The sequence below is a fragment of the Nicotiana sylvestris genome, chromosome 4, assembly GCF_000393655.2.
Source record: "Nicotiana sylvestris chromosome 4, ASM39365v2, whole genome shotgun sequence".
Taxonomy (NCBI): domain Eukaryota; kingdom Viridiplantae; phylum Streptophyta; class Magnoliopsida; order Solanales; family Solanaceae; genus Nicotiana; species Nicotiana sylvestris.
Window position 1 is genome coordinate 10,608,797 of NC_091060.1, and position 15,488 is coordinate 10,624,284.

The 15,488-nt window shown below is 32.9% G+C and overlaps 1 long non-coding RNA gene and 1 other non-coding gene across 2 annotated transcripts; one reads left to right on the forward strand and one right to left on the reverse strand.

The window, feature by feature from the left end:
• Positions 1 to 7,821: 7,821 nt before the first annotated feature.
• On the reverse strand, positions 7,822 to 9,098 carry LOC104211035 (uncharacterized). The gene is made up of 2 exons (XR_707045.2): positions 9,000 to 9,098; positions 7,822 to 8,174 (listed from the first exon to the last, which is right to left on the reverse strand). It is a non-coding gene; the product is annotated as an uncharacterized lncRNA (long non-coding RNA).
• Positions 9,099 to 10,140: 1,042 nt separating this feature from the next.
• TRNAW-CCA (transfer RNA tryptophan (anticodon CCA)) lies at positions 10,141 to 10,212 on the forward strand. Its single transcript has one exon. It is a non-coding gene; the product is annotated as a tRNA-Trp (tRNA).
• Positions 10,213 to 15,488: the final 5,276 nt, after the last annotated feature.

Below are 15,488 nucleotides of genomic sequence, written 5' to 3' on the forward strand. Positions count from 1 at the left end.
GTTACTCAGACTTCACACGCAAAATTGGACACAACTACATAATCATGCTCATTGAGGCCTTTCCACAAACACCTTGTGGGCAGTAGGCTCTCACAACATTTTTCTAAGGGTCTTGCAACAAAGGCTTCCCATAAAAGTTCATTCATAACCCAATTCAAGTCCTACGCACCCCACACTTACAACAAACTAACCCCACAATATATTTTACCGAATTTGAAACCCAAATCACAAAATACAACTATATTAATGGCTTAAAATTCAAGAAGAAACTTAAAATCTGAAAATAGTAAGAGAAAAACATAAAACTAAAGAAAACTAAAACTAGGGTTCATACTTTGTTAGAATTCGTGAGGTGGGGTGAAGCTGCTAATGATTTTAGGGAAGGAGCCCTAATGATTTTGAGATATGAGATGAGTGCTTGAAGTTATGAAAGTTAGGGGTTTTGTTGGTTTGGAAGAGATGATTGTGTTTTGGGGGTATTGGGTTTGGTTTAATGAAAGGGGAAGGGGTATGAACTATTTATCTTACTAAAATAAAAGAAACAAAAAGAAAAACAAAAACAAAACAGAAAATAACACGCCTGAAAAGTTCCAGGCTGATAGGCTCGTCCAGGCGCGCGAACTATAGTGCTTTTCAGTTAAACCAGGCAGAATGGTGCGCGAAGTATTGCGCGAACTATATAATTTGCGCGATAGTTCACGAAGAAAGTTTTATTTTATTTTTTTACCTTAGCATCTGCCCTTGTTCACCTGCATTTATTAGTACATAAAAAAATCATATATTCACAAATACCACAATCGTTGGGTTGCCTCCCAACCAGCGCCTTATTTTACGTCACGGCACGATGCCATATTGCATTATACATCAGTTAAATCTACTGAGGTTTTGTGACGTTGAATGTCACCACCCCAATAGTGTTTAATTCGTTGACCATTTACCAAGAACGTGCTTGTTGAATTAATGTCTCGCAATTCAACTATTCCATGAGGAGTTACACTTACTACAACAAAAAGGCCTGCCCAACGGGACTTAAGCTTTCCAGGAAAAAGCTTTAGCCTTGAGTTGAACAAGAGAACTTCTTGACCCGGCTCAAACTCACGATGTTGGATGTGTTTGTCGTGCCACTTCTTGGTCTTTTCTTTATATAACTTGGCATTTTCATAAGCATGCAACCGAAACTCATCAAGTTCATTGAGTTGTAGCAGTCTTTTTTCTCCAGCTAAGTCCATATTCATATTTAGCTTTTTGATTGCCCAATAAGCTTTATGTTCTATCTCAACAGGCAAATGACATGCTTTTCCATAAACCAACCTGTATGGAGAAGTACCTATTGGAGTCTTGTATGCAGTTCGGTAAGCCCACAATGCATCTTCTAACTTACCGGACCAATCTTTCCTATTTGCGCTCACAGTTTTCTCCAAAATCTGTTTTACCTCCCTGTTTGACACTTCAACTTGACCACTCGTTTGAGGGTGATATGCAGTAGCAACCTTGTGTCTTACACCATATTTTGCTAGAACATTTTTCAACAATTTGTTGCAAAAGTGTGTTCCTCCATCATTTATCAACACCCTTGGAGTTCCAAAGCGTGTGAAAATGTGTTTCTTCACAAAACTTACCACTACCTTCACATCATTAGTAGGAAGAGCAATGGCCTCAGCCCACTTAGACACATAATCCACTGCAACCAAAATATATCTTTTCCCATTAGAATATGGAAATGGTCCCATGAAATCTATTCCCCAGACATCAAAGAGTTCTACTGCCAAAATATTTTGTAAAGGCATCTCGTGCTTCTTCGTGATCGTTCCGGTTCTTTGCCACCTGTCACAATTTTTAACAAAAGCATGTGCATTTTTAAACAATTTTGGCTAGTAAAAACCTCATTGCAAAACCTTTTGTGCAGTTCTGGCTCCACCATGATGACCTCCATAAAGAGAAGAATGGCAGTCATGCAATATTGCATTCATCTCCTCCTCAGGGACACACTCTTACCAATTGATCTGCGCATTGCTTGTATAGAAAAGGCTCGTCCCACATGTAGAATCTCACATCATGTAAGAACCTTCTTCTATGGTTAGCTGTGAATTCTGGTGGAGTCACCCCAGTTGCAATGAAATTCACATAATCAGCATACCACGGGGTTTCATCCGAAGTGATGGCCAGCAAATGTTCGTTAGGGGATGTTTCTTTGATTGATTCTCCTTCAGTGACATGGCCTCTATTTTCCAGCCTAGATAAATGATCTGCAACCTGATTCTCTATTCCCTTTCGATCTCGAATCTCCAAATCAAATTCCTGCAAAAGAAGAACCCATCGAATTAACCTTGGCTTGGCATCTTTCTTTGCAAATAAATACCTTATAGCTGAGTGATTTGTGTAAACTATGACTTTTGTCCCCGCTAGATAGGATCTAAACTTATCAAATGCCCATACTACTGCGAGCAACTCTTTTTCAGTAACAGTGTAATTCATTTGAGATGCATTAAGAGTTCTACTCGCATAGTGAATGGAACAAAATATTTTCTCTTTCCGCTGCCCCAAAACAGCTCCAATGGCTATATCACTTGCATCACACATCAATTCAAATGGAAGTTTCCAATCTAGAGAAATGATAATCGGTGCAGTAACTAATCTTCGTTTCAGCTCATCAAATACTTTCAGACAAGCATCATCAAACTTGAAAGATGTATCTTTCTCAAGAAGCCTGTACAAAGGAGATGAGATTTTTGAAAAATCCTTGATGAAACGACGGTAAAAACCCGCATGACCTAAGAAACTGTGAATGCCTCTAACTGATGTTGGTGGAGGTAATTTTTCAATTGCTTCCACCTTTGCTTTATCCACCTGCAATCCATTCTTGGACACTTTATGCCCTAAGACTATGCCTTCACGTACCATGAAATGGCATTTTTCCCAATTTAGTACCAAATTTGTTTCTTCACACCTAGCAAGGACCTTATCAAGATTCATTAAACATTCATCAAAAGAACATCCAAATACAGAAAAATCATCCATAAATACTTCCACAAATCTTTCAACCATATCAGTGAAAATAGTCATCATACACCTTTGAAAAGTCGCAGGTGCATTGCAAAGACCAAATGACATTCTTTTAAATGCATATGTCCCATAGGGACATGTAAATGTGGTCTTTTCTTGGTCTTCTGGGGCTATAACAATTTGATTATATCCCGAGTAGCCATCCAAAAAACAGTAGTATTCCTGCCCGGCTAATCTATCAAGCATTTGGTCAATAAAGGGAAGGGGGAAATGGTCTTTTCGGGTGACATTATTCAATTTTCTATAATCTATGCAAATCCTCCACCCAGTCACAGTTCTAATTGGAATCAAATCATTATTTTCATTTGTCACTACGGTCATTCCTCCTTTCTTTGGAACACATTGGACTGGACTTACCCATTTGCTATCAGATATTGGAAATACAATACCTGCATCAAGCCATTTAATCACTTCTTTTCTTACCACCTCTTTCATGTTCGGATTTAGGCGGCGTTGTTGTTCTATTCTTGGCTTGTGCCCTTCCTCCATGAGAATTTTATGCATGCAAAAAGCTGGACTAATACCTCTTATGTCGGACATTGTCCACCCAATTGCTCTTTTATGCTCACATAGTACTCTTAACAATTTCTCCTCCTGCAATTCAGACAAGTCAGTAGAAATAATAACAGGTAACGTTTCAGAACTACCCAAATAAGCATAATGAAGGTGAGAAGGTAAAGGCTTTAATTCCAATTTGGGAGCTTCTTCAACTGAGGGCTTCAGAGGAGGACCATCTGGCCTGTTCAAAAGGATTAAAACCTTTTATATATTCACATGTTGCATTCAAAGTATGTTTCATCTTCTCAACCTCATCATTAATCTCCAAACTTTCAAACAACACAATTGCTTTTTCTAAAGAATCCTGCAAATATACACTTGAGGTAATAAGTTGTTCATCAATCTCCATGACGGATATCATGGACAATTCTTCATACTGCCGAGGAAGTTGAATTGCTTTATATATATTAAAAACTACTTCCTCGTTGTCAACTCTCATGATCATTTTTCCTTCTCTTACTTTAATTATAGCATCACCTGTAGCCAAGAGAGATCTTCCCAATATAATAGGAACGTTTTCATCGGCCTGAAAATCCAAGATAATGAAATCAGCCGGGAAAATAAATTTCCCAATTTTCAGTAGCACATCCTCTATCACCCCTTCCGGGTAAGCTATGGACCTGACTGCTAGTTGCAACATCACCGTGGTGGGTTTTGGAGCTCCCAAACCCAATTGTTTGTACAAAGACAATGACATCAAATTTATGCTTGCTCCCAAATCACAAAGTGTGTGGCCTACATCAACATTGCCTATTCTCACAGGGATAGTAAAGCTGCCAGGGTCCTTAAGCTTTTGAGGAAGCTTATTTTGGACCCTTGAAGTGCACTCTTCAGTAAGTGCAACTGTTTCAAATTCAGTCAGTCTCCTCTTGTTAGCCACAATGTCTTTTATGTATTTGGCATATTTTGGAATATCACGAATCACATCTACCAACGGAATATTCAATTGAATCTGACTCAACATAGAGAGAAATTTGTTGAACATGCGATCGTCATTCTTTTTCTGCAATCTTTGTGGAAAAGGTGGCGGTGGCCTTGGAACATTCACAGGTGCTGAAATTGTATCATCTTTCCTTACTTCCGGTGTTGCTTTGGGAATCAATTCACCCTCAGGTACAGGCTTGTCTTTTCTCTTCTTTGGAACTTCTTCTAATTTCCTTCCAGTTCTAAGTGTAATTGCACTAACTTGCGGATTTTTCTCTGTATCACTTGGAAGAGCACCTGCAGGCCTAGTATTTTTATTTGCAGCTAGTTGTCCCAATTGTCTTTCAAAATTTCTAAAGTCCGTTCTGATTTGTTGGTTTTCTTGCAACAATTTCTTCAACAAATTATTTCTATTTTCTTCTACCTGCTGAGGTGGTCTTTGTGGTTGATTAAAATTTCCTTGGGGTCTATGTTGATTCTGATTGGGTTGATTCCCACCCCAATAGAAATTAGGATAATTCCTCCAATTTGGGTTGTAAGTGTTCCCATATTGGGCTTGTTGATTCATCAGACCTCTGTTTTGTTGTCCAACATAGTAAATAGATTCAGGATTGGTCGGGCACATGTCACTTGCATGATTATTGCCATACATTTCACAACAAATCGACATTTGTTGAACCTGCTGCATTGGTTGTGATGGTCCCGTTGTCATTCTGGTCATTTGATTTGCCAATTTTGCTAAATCTGCTCTCATGGCAGAAATGTCATCCAGTTCAAGTAACCCTGCTTTCTGTTTTATTGCTCTCCTTGGTTCTCCTTCACCTTGCCAATTATGATCATTAGCAGTAAAGTTATTCAGCAGATGTTGTATTTCACTGTATGGTTTTGCCATGCAACTACCTCCACAAGCTGAATCAAGATTCATTTTGGAAGTTTCGTCTAATCCATCAACAAAAGTATGGCCCAATACTTCATCAGTTTGACAATGATGAGGACAATCCCGAAGTAGTTTCTTGTATCTTTCCCAAGCTTGGCGAAGAGTTTCACCATCCCGTTGTTGAAACCCAAGAATCTGACTCCGCAAAAACTTTGTCTTTTTGGTGGGGAAAAACTTGATTAGGAATTTCTTTGCTAAATCATCCCAATTGTGGATTGAATTAGCTGGCTCTTTTTGCAACCATTCTCTAGCATCCCCCAATAATGAAAAGGGAAATAAGGTCAGCCTGACATAATCCTTGGAAACATTTGGATAATTGTAAGTATCCGTTATTTCCAAAAAAAAATTGAATGTGCCTTTGTGGGTCTTCATGGGATAGACCAACATATTGCCCAGTGGACTGTATCAGCTGCACCATGTACTGTTTAAGTTCAAAGTAATCAGTGATTTCAAGCTTCACAATGGCCTGAGTCATATTAGCAAGGTTTGGCCTTGCTGGTTCTATCACCGCACGTTCTTGATTACCTGCCATCACTGTTGGCTGTGGTTGAACTTGAATGTCCAACTCTCTTTCTGTTTTGTTTCTAGCTTCCCACTCCTTCCTTGTTCTATGAATTGTTCGTTCAATTTCAGGATCAAAAGGGAAGAGGTTGTTTGTGCTTCTACTCCTCCCCATTCAAGAGAAGAGCCTGCACAACACAAACAAAGTAGATGAAAAATTTAGGTTTTTATTAATAGCTAATAAAATCTTAAAACAGTCAAGTAGCTAATTTCAATTCCCCGGCAACGACGCCAAAAACGTGTTGCGACCAAAACACTCACGCAAGTGCACGCGATCGACAAGTAATATAGTAGTAAGTAGAGTATCGTTCTCACGAGGAATTGTGATCAACTTATCGACTGATGTAGACTCAAACAATTATCAATTCAAGCTAAATTATTACAAAATATATAAAGAACCAATTTACAATTTACCTAGTAATTAAACAATAATTCAATACAAAATTACTACACCAATTTCACAATATTTTTATAACAATTTAGATAAATATATTCCCGGGTCATGGACTTGCTAGAAATTATGCTACTATTTTAGCTTAAGATTGATTTATTGAATTATCGGGGTTATTGATTATAAAGTTAATAATATTCATAAGAATCTTTCGAGTTCTTATGCATCTATTCAAGTTAAACTAATACCTATATGTCTATGCTATTAATATTAGCAAGAATGCATTTACAACTCATATTTTTCAACCAAGCAAGGCAATTAACTATAGTTCTATCTTAATTGCGAATCTTTCACCAGATGCCCAGGATCCAGATCTTGCTCTATTTGATTCTATATGCAACCAAAAATTTCCTTTGTCAAGTTTAATTCAAGATTCGTAAATAATATTTCACTGTTAGCTACGCAGTAAAATAATTAGAAGCAGAATCAAATAAATAACTCATAACAATAAATTCAAGATCTTCAATCTAAGCTTCAAATAACATAATTATCTAACATCCATGACCCAAGAATACTAAAGATTTTAGCTACTCATAATTATACAAAAATCAACAATAAAAGTTTTAAACATAATATAAACAAACAAATAGAAGAAAGTTTAGAAGAACTCTTTGAATCCATGCTCCAAGATGTTGTTCTTCTTCTCCTTTTTTAGCTCCAAGATGAGCTCCTCCTTCTTCTATGGCTTTTTTTTCCCAAGGATGAATAGTATTTTTGCACTTACTCCGCTCAAAATCTGATCTATCCTCTCAATAATGGAGCTTTACTTTATGTAAGTTGAGTGGGATTAAGAAGGAATTCCAATTTTACCCCTAAATAAAGTCTCTCTGGGTCGGTAGTGCGCGAACTATTACGCGAACTACAGAGTTCGCGCAGTATTCTGCCTCTGCTCCTTATACACGCGAACTACTACGCGAACTTTGTAGTTCGCGCGATAGTTAGCGCGCCTCTGAAGCTTGATTTTTTCTATTTTTGTCCGTCTCGTCCTTGCGCACACTCGACTCCTAGGGGTTGTTCTTGCTCATAAATCATCCCAATATCCTCTTGAAAGCATCATTTAGGCTTCTCATCCTGCAAGGTATACATATTTTGAGTAGAGCCTGTTTTTCCATCAATTAACCATAATATGACATCGGAATATAATCAAGCAGAAGCATAAACAATAGCTAAATCACCTAGATTTCGCCTATTATCAGGTTACTCCAAATTACTCTCTTCTACATATTCTTTTGATTATGAGTAACCCGCGTTCTTCTAAATTTTAGCTTTGACTGAAATTCTATTTTTTGATTAAACAACTTTACCAATTACACCAAAACTCTCCTCCTGAAAAAACACGAACTGCATTATCATCACAATTGTACTTTCACCAATCATATTTGATAAAAATCAAAGCACAAATAAAAAAGGACGATGGTGATCAAGAACAAACACGCACGAAGAAATCAAAAATGCAATTAACCAAATACATCTGGTTAATTACTTCAAATGTACAACACTTAAACTTTGAAATTTCCAATTAGGCTCATATTATTTCAGTTCAACCAGTCGTTGGAGGAGGTCGTTTGCCCGGAGGTTCTGGCTTTTTTGCTCTTACAACTACGTGCGTCAACCCCTCGCCTTGAGCATTTGCTGCTTCATCTTTCTCCACTAGTCCTTGATCTTTAGCAATTTCTAATCCTGAAAAAAATGAAAACATATGCACACCCGAATTAACAATAACAATATACCCAGTATGATCTCATAAGTAGGGTCCGAGGAGGGTGGGACGTACATAGACCTTACCCTTATCTTATGTGAGATAGTTATCTTATGTGAGATAGAGAGGTTGTTTCCAATAGACTCTCAGCATATACATACCCAAATCAAGGGGCAGCCCGGTGCACTAAGCTCCCACTATGTGGGGTCCGGAGAAGGACCGGACTAAGGGTCTATTGTACGCAGTCTTATCCTGCATTTCTACAATATGTTATTTCCACGGCTCGAACCCGTGACATCCTGGTCACATGACACCAACTTTATCAGTTACGCCAAACAATGACGGATCCAGAATTTATAGATTATGAGTGTTCAACTATACTTAATTTGAAAATTACTATTTAGACTGGGTGCTTAGTTAATATATTTGTATAAATTATTAAAAAAAATTTATATAAGTAGTAGTGTTGTTTTCAAAAGCAATGAGTGCTTAAGCACCCATATGATATAATGTGGATCTGCCATTGACGCCAAGGCTCCCCTTCGTATACATACCCAAATCATTTTGCGAAAAATGAAAAAAGAGAAAAATATCTTAATAATGAAATCAACATGACGACTAATTAAGGGTTATAGTTTAGTGGTATCAGTACAAGATATTTCGTACTATAGGTAAGGACGATTTCCACTGCCCTGGTTCCCCAAACTCTTATGTAATATGATATGAAAAACTTTAAAAATAAGAAACGGCACTAAAAAAATTGGTGAAACATTATGTCGATAAGATAGTTTTCAACTCTTAATTACCTTTAGCAGGTTCTTCACTTGGAGTGATGGATTTAGACAGATCTTGAATCTCGTTTCTCTTATCTTCAGCCATCTTTCTAATTTTTCTAGGTATTTCTTCCACAAGGCTCGAGTTGTATGTATAGAAGATTAATCATTGATGGTCAATTAATTGCTTTATCTAAATAGAGTTGACAATTAGAGACGGAGCTAGCCTATTAAGTGCGGGTTTGACCGAACTCAATCACTTTTACTTAAACACTGTATTTATATTAGGAAATTCATTGAATATATTTAAATATTTAACTGTGAAGCCAGTAACTAAGACGAAATATGGGTTCTGAGGCATATTAACAACCCATAAATTTTAAATTATGCTTCCGCCTCCGTTGAAAACCGTTAGGTTTCCTAAGGCATTATTTTAGACTTGAGATTGGCGTGCTATTATATTATATAAGGTTCATATTAATTATTACATCTGTATTTTCAATTTGCCAGTTGGACTATACAAAGGGACATGCCCTTCTCTTTAAAAATCTTTCAAATAATAATTGAAGTGCTCTTTTAACTACGACAACAATAACAACAACAAACTCAGTTTGATCCCAACATGTGGAGTCTGGGGAGGATAATTTGTACGCAGACCTTACCTTACCTAATACACGTAGAGAGACTATTTCTAATAGACCCCCGGCTCAGGAAACTGTGTGCTTTTAACTGTGTCCAATAATAATTGAAGTGCTCTTTTAACTGTGTGCTTGAAACTTAATAAGAATTGTGCATTCATCTTAAATTCCAGTCCGTGCTTTCAAGTTCATATAAGGTTACTGCTGTGGTTTTTGTTCATCAGCAAACAAAACTAAAGATATTAAGATAGTACTCCCACCGTCTAAATTTATGGGGTGATGTTTAACTGGCAATGAATTTCAATTCATAAAAGAAAAACAAAATTGACACTTATGGTCTAAAAAAGTAAAAAAATATATTTAAATCATTTCATTAAGAAAAAAGTAAGATGTTTAGAGCTAATTTATTTCTGAATATAACATTAATGTAAGTATAGGCTAAAGGAAAAGTGTTTCCCGGAAGGAGGAGAAAAAAGTTGCAGTACATATATTGGAAAGAGCATTAATAATAAACCTTCGGACATTCAATATCACCCGGATCCGTGGCGCAATGGTAGCGCGTCTGACTCCAGATCAGAAGGTTGCGTGTTCGATTCACGTCGGGTTCAAAACTCCCGATCCATCCGGTTCACTTTTTATTTATTTCGTTCTCACTCCCTACCACTACCCATAAGCTTTAAGGCACGGCGTAACCCATGAGTATTTAATTTTTAATATTTCAGAAAATAATATAATTATCGAAAATATTTTTAAATAGGTAAATTGCATAAAAATTGATATATATATACATAGAGGAATTAAAAGGATGACTAATCTGGAATTTGAATTTTGAACTTGCTGCTATGGAGGAGAATGAAGTTTCTTTTTGTATTCGCAAAAAAAAAAACTGACTGTTCGTTATTTTTTGGAGATAGTAGTAGACCAGCGGACAAGATAAAGAATTGAAAAAGACCATAAATTAAGGCTTCTAGCAATAAAAAAAAGGTCCTGACGTTTAAATTTAATGTTTCACTTCCTTTTTAAAACTTACTAGTCTTAGAGTACGCGCGTGTATCCTGAATTATGAGTAAAGACCTTTTGAAAACCACATAAATATTATTAAAAATATTGTAAATTAAAAATTATAATTTTTTACAATATTATAAGTTCCTAAAAATAATGAATGTTGATTCTATTTAACTAATTCTATAAAAAAAAAAGTCCTCATATGTATTATAGTAATTCTTATACATGGGTTGTTGTTGGTTTAGAAGTCCAATCAAAGAAGGCATAGTGTGTTAACTTGTATTAACATTGCTCATAATAATATTTCAGTTCGTATATAATCTTTAATCTCTTTTTATAGGAAACAACGCAAATGATAAGTTGGAAGTGGTTTTCAAATAAGCTTTTTCAACTTAACTTTGAATACTATTTTTTCAAATATCACCAATTATATTCAACATCAATTTCCAAATTAAGAATATACTTTAGTTTTATCTATTATCATCATAAAATAATAGTATTTATATGTTATTTTAAAGAAATAGTACATAATTGAGAGATAACAGGTTCTGTCAATGTTACAATGATATATGTTTATCCATAAATAATTGTTTTTGAGTTATAACATTCTTAATTTAGAAGATAAATTCACATTAAAACAATTTTACAGGGAAGTAAGGATGATTCTTTTCTTACATGGAATTAAATGAACTTGACACTTTCCAAAAACGAATTAAATTGTGTTCAAGATAAAAATATAATACTTACAATTAAAGTCGTAAATAAAAAGGGGTAAAGACTTAGATTAAATGCCTAATCCAAACAACTTGTACAAAATTTATACATTCAGTCAAAATGAAAGCATCAAATCCAATGCATGAAATAAAAAACTTATATGTTAACAAACGACTTTTGAAAAGCTGGTACAAAATTTTTTAAAATAAAGAGCACTGCCATTCAATTAAGAACGCCAAAATAAAAATGTATTAATTGAACATGTGAATGCAAAATTTAACTATTAATACAGATATATTAATTCAATTCAACTACTAATACAAATACGTGAAGAAAAATTCAACTACTAATACAAAAGTATTTGGCTCAAAGAAAGAGAACATGAGAATCCTTAATTTGATGATCAAAATACGAAAATTTAGCTTCTTTCCTTGAAGTATTTAGGTAAATAATTTGAAATAGAAAAGAATTTATATGAGATAAAATTGCATGTAATTCAAATAGTATATATTAGAATAAAAGATTCCTAAACGAAAAGGCGTGCAAAGTGCTCGATGTTACCTATTATTTCAATTTTTTCTTAACTGAAAAGATCTTCCTAAACCTAAAGAGAATCTAATATTCCTAATAAAACTTTTCTACTAGTTTTAATTGAAAGTGCAAGGAGAAATTTAATACTCCAGGAAACTTTCCTAGTACGAAAATTTCCTACTTTTAGTTGAAATTATTTGGAATTCCATAATTAAAGGAATTGAAAATTTTAAGTTTTATATATTAGGGAAATAATTAATGAGCTTAAATATTAGAAAAATAATGAAATAACTATTTTATCCAATGTGAACTCTAAAAAGGTAAAAAAATCGAACGACATTTCATTATGGGCCTTCGTGCTTTTAATATAAACGTGCGTTGCACGTTAATAATGACACATGATGGTTTAAATATTTATTTATATGAAGGAATAATAAATTTAATTAAAGAGAATTTTTTTATATATAATACTACAACAATCATTTAAATACCGAAAAATATTGTTACATAGCATAATAAGTGAATTCAAAATAAAAGGATATCATCAGAACTTACGTAAATGATCAATTTTAATCATATTAAGTAGATAATTATGTATTGTAGTTTAAAAGTATCTAATGCGATGGTATCTTATCGAATACTTCTTTATAGATAGTGTTTTTTTTATATGTTTCCTTCTAATACTTTGGTTACTCTGCCATAACCAAAACTCTTGTTGTCGATATTTATATATCTCTTGAAAGTGCAACATATAGTTATTTGTATAGGAAAATATATTGTGCAAAATATAGTTCAATATTTAGGATGGTTGTCCTTGTGTTTTATTTATTATAACTATAAAATATAAATATATTGAAAATTATTTTCACACAAATTTAAAAGGATATTTTTTAGTTTCGGAAGACGGAAGTTGAATTCGGGGATAAATACATATTTAGAAGCATATTGACCAGTATCATAAGTTCTGCGTGTATGATATTATTGTCAAAACTTCTATAAACCATGTGTGTACTATTACATAAGCTATTCAGCGTATCTAAGTTTTCAGTAGCATGACATACATATTTTTCTTCAAAATCAACATATATGCAATGGAAGATCAATTTTAACTTTGTCTATTATATATATGGTGACACTAATATACGTAAAAAATAATGAACTTGACAACAAACATGTACGGTAGAAGACCACTTGATATTACAGTATTTAAGTATTCTTCTTAGTAGTTATTGTTGATATCGTCTTCTATTGAGTCAAAACTGAAAAATATTTTATTTTTACCATAAAACATAGCAATCAACTTTTTATTTAGTTGATCAACATATTCATTTCTGCTAGCTAAGATAGCTCTTTAATTTCTATCATGTAATTTGCACAAATTGTGTTTTAATCTAATGATGAAAATATATATTTCCTTATTAAATGCACTATTATTACTATTGGGGTTGATAATCAAGTGTTCTAGAAGAATCAAATCATCTTTTAATGGATGCTCTTATTCGTTTCCAACACGAAGCAAGAAGTCACCGAATGTTGGATCTGTTCTTACTTTTATATTTCTTGTCATTTGAATATTTTTCATTTGAGGTCAAAAGTATAATTTTGGCAAGCTAGCTTTTACATTTTCTGCTTTGGTCAATTTTGGAACTACTAATCGTACTTGACAGAAATTACCTCCCAAACTATTACTTTTCCACCAAATGATTCATCAATATCCAATATATTTCTAAAACTCTAGGCGATTATTTCGATATTTTGACGCTTAGCCAAAAACGCTTCATCCCCTATTATCACGTTTGCTTTCCTTATAAATTTAGTACTATTGCTCTGATTTGATATATTTGTGACAGTTATTTCAGTTATTTGAAGAGGTATATCAAATCTAAAGTGAGTTGTACGATATCATAATAAAATCGTTGTTGGTACACCATTTTCTCTTATTGCTAACAATATCATGCATCTTGATTTGATATTTGCAAGTAATGCATGGCATAGACATATTATTTTGATTCCATCGGAGGTATCTATAAAGGACAATCCCGCTATACCAGAGTTGATTTTTTATAATATAGTCTTGAAATTTATTGTTGTTCAGGATTTAGCTTTGATTGTGCTTCCTTAAACACTTGTATGACCTTCTTAATATTATACTAATCTTTTTTTACTTTGTGATCTATTTTTTTAAATCTATAACACTCTTTTTATGCAATAAATTTATGTACCCTAAATTTTTTTTTTTAAACTTGAAAAATAATTTTACTCATATGATGAATTTAAAAAATAATTTAATTGGATTCTCTTGCTAAATAATCAATGGAAAGATTTGATTATTTAGTTTTAACATAAAATATAATTTATTTTCTATTGATTTAGATTCTTAATATTTGTTCATCTTATTTTTGAATATTTAACCGTGATTATATTTATATCCATCATAAATTTTATTTTTAAAGAGTAAAAAGATCGATAATATTCCATTTTTAGATCTTTATGTTTGCAAAATCATTAGTGGTATTGACTCTTACCAACCTTTTTCTTTAGTTTCTCACACATTTATATTCTTAAAAATTTTCTTAGTTGTTCTTTAATAACTTGGTATATTTTTCTATATTACACGAAAAATTAATAATAAAATAATATTATTTGAGTAGAAAAGCAGTTCAAATATAATATTATAATATATTATCTTGAAATTATTTTCTCTATTTTAACGCTTTATGCAATCCGTTTAGCATTATTTTTTTTATTGAATATTATAGAGTGATAATGTATTACCAATATGGAGGATTCTTATGAAATTGATTTTATTAAAACTTCCTATATATTTTTAATAAGAATTCAATAGACAAGATTGTATTAATTTTAAAATATTAAATATTAAAAAAATGCATAAAAGTTATTGTAGTCCAAGAAAAAATAAGTTATTACACCTATGTCCTTTCTCTATGAGTTTTTCAATTTAATATTTTAGAGATATTTTGATCTATCAATATTATATCCGTGCTTTTATAATCATATATAGGCTTTCCTGTTTTTTAATGGATTTGGACAATATAATACATTTTTAAATTAATTAATAATAGGAATTTTTTAAGAAGTGTATCCTAAAAGTAATAGGATTACAAGGCTAATATATATTCCCAAAAATAATTATACTAATAGGATTCCTAAAGGTAATCATGTAGGATTCCTAACGTGTAGTATTATGTCCTAAAACTTATAGGATTACAAGGCTAATGTCTAGAATTCCAATTATGCCCTTTTATTATGAGTTATTATGCTTAATATTAAAAGGTTATTTTTATAATTCAACATTTTATTCATGCTTGTATAATAATATAGATAGATATAGATATATATAGATAGATAGATATAGCACGTGTTAATTATCTGGATCTATTAATAACATAATTGTTTATATTAGAAACAAATTATGTATAATAACAGTTGACGTTCAAATAAATACAACATTCATTTAGATGAAAAAATGAGTGTTATTACATATGTAATAGGTGAGTTCAAAATAATAGGATAAGTTATGTACCTTCAAACATGTGAAATTAATTAGTTTAGTTTATAGCATGTGTAATTATATTATGTTATATCTTACATGATGTCTGTATGGTTTCAAATT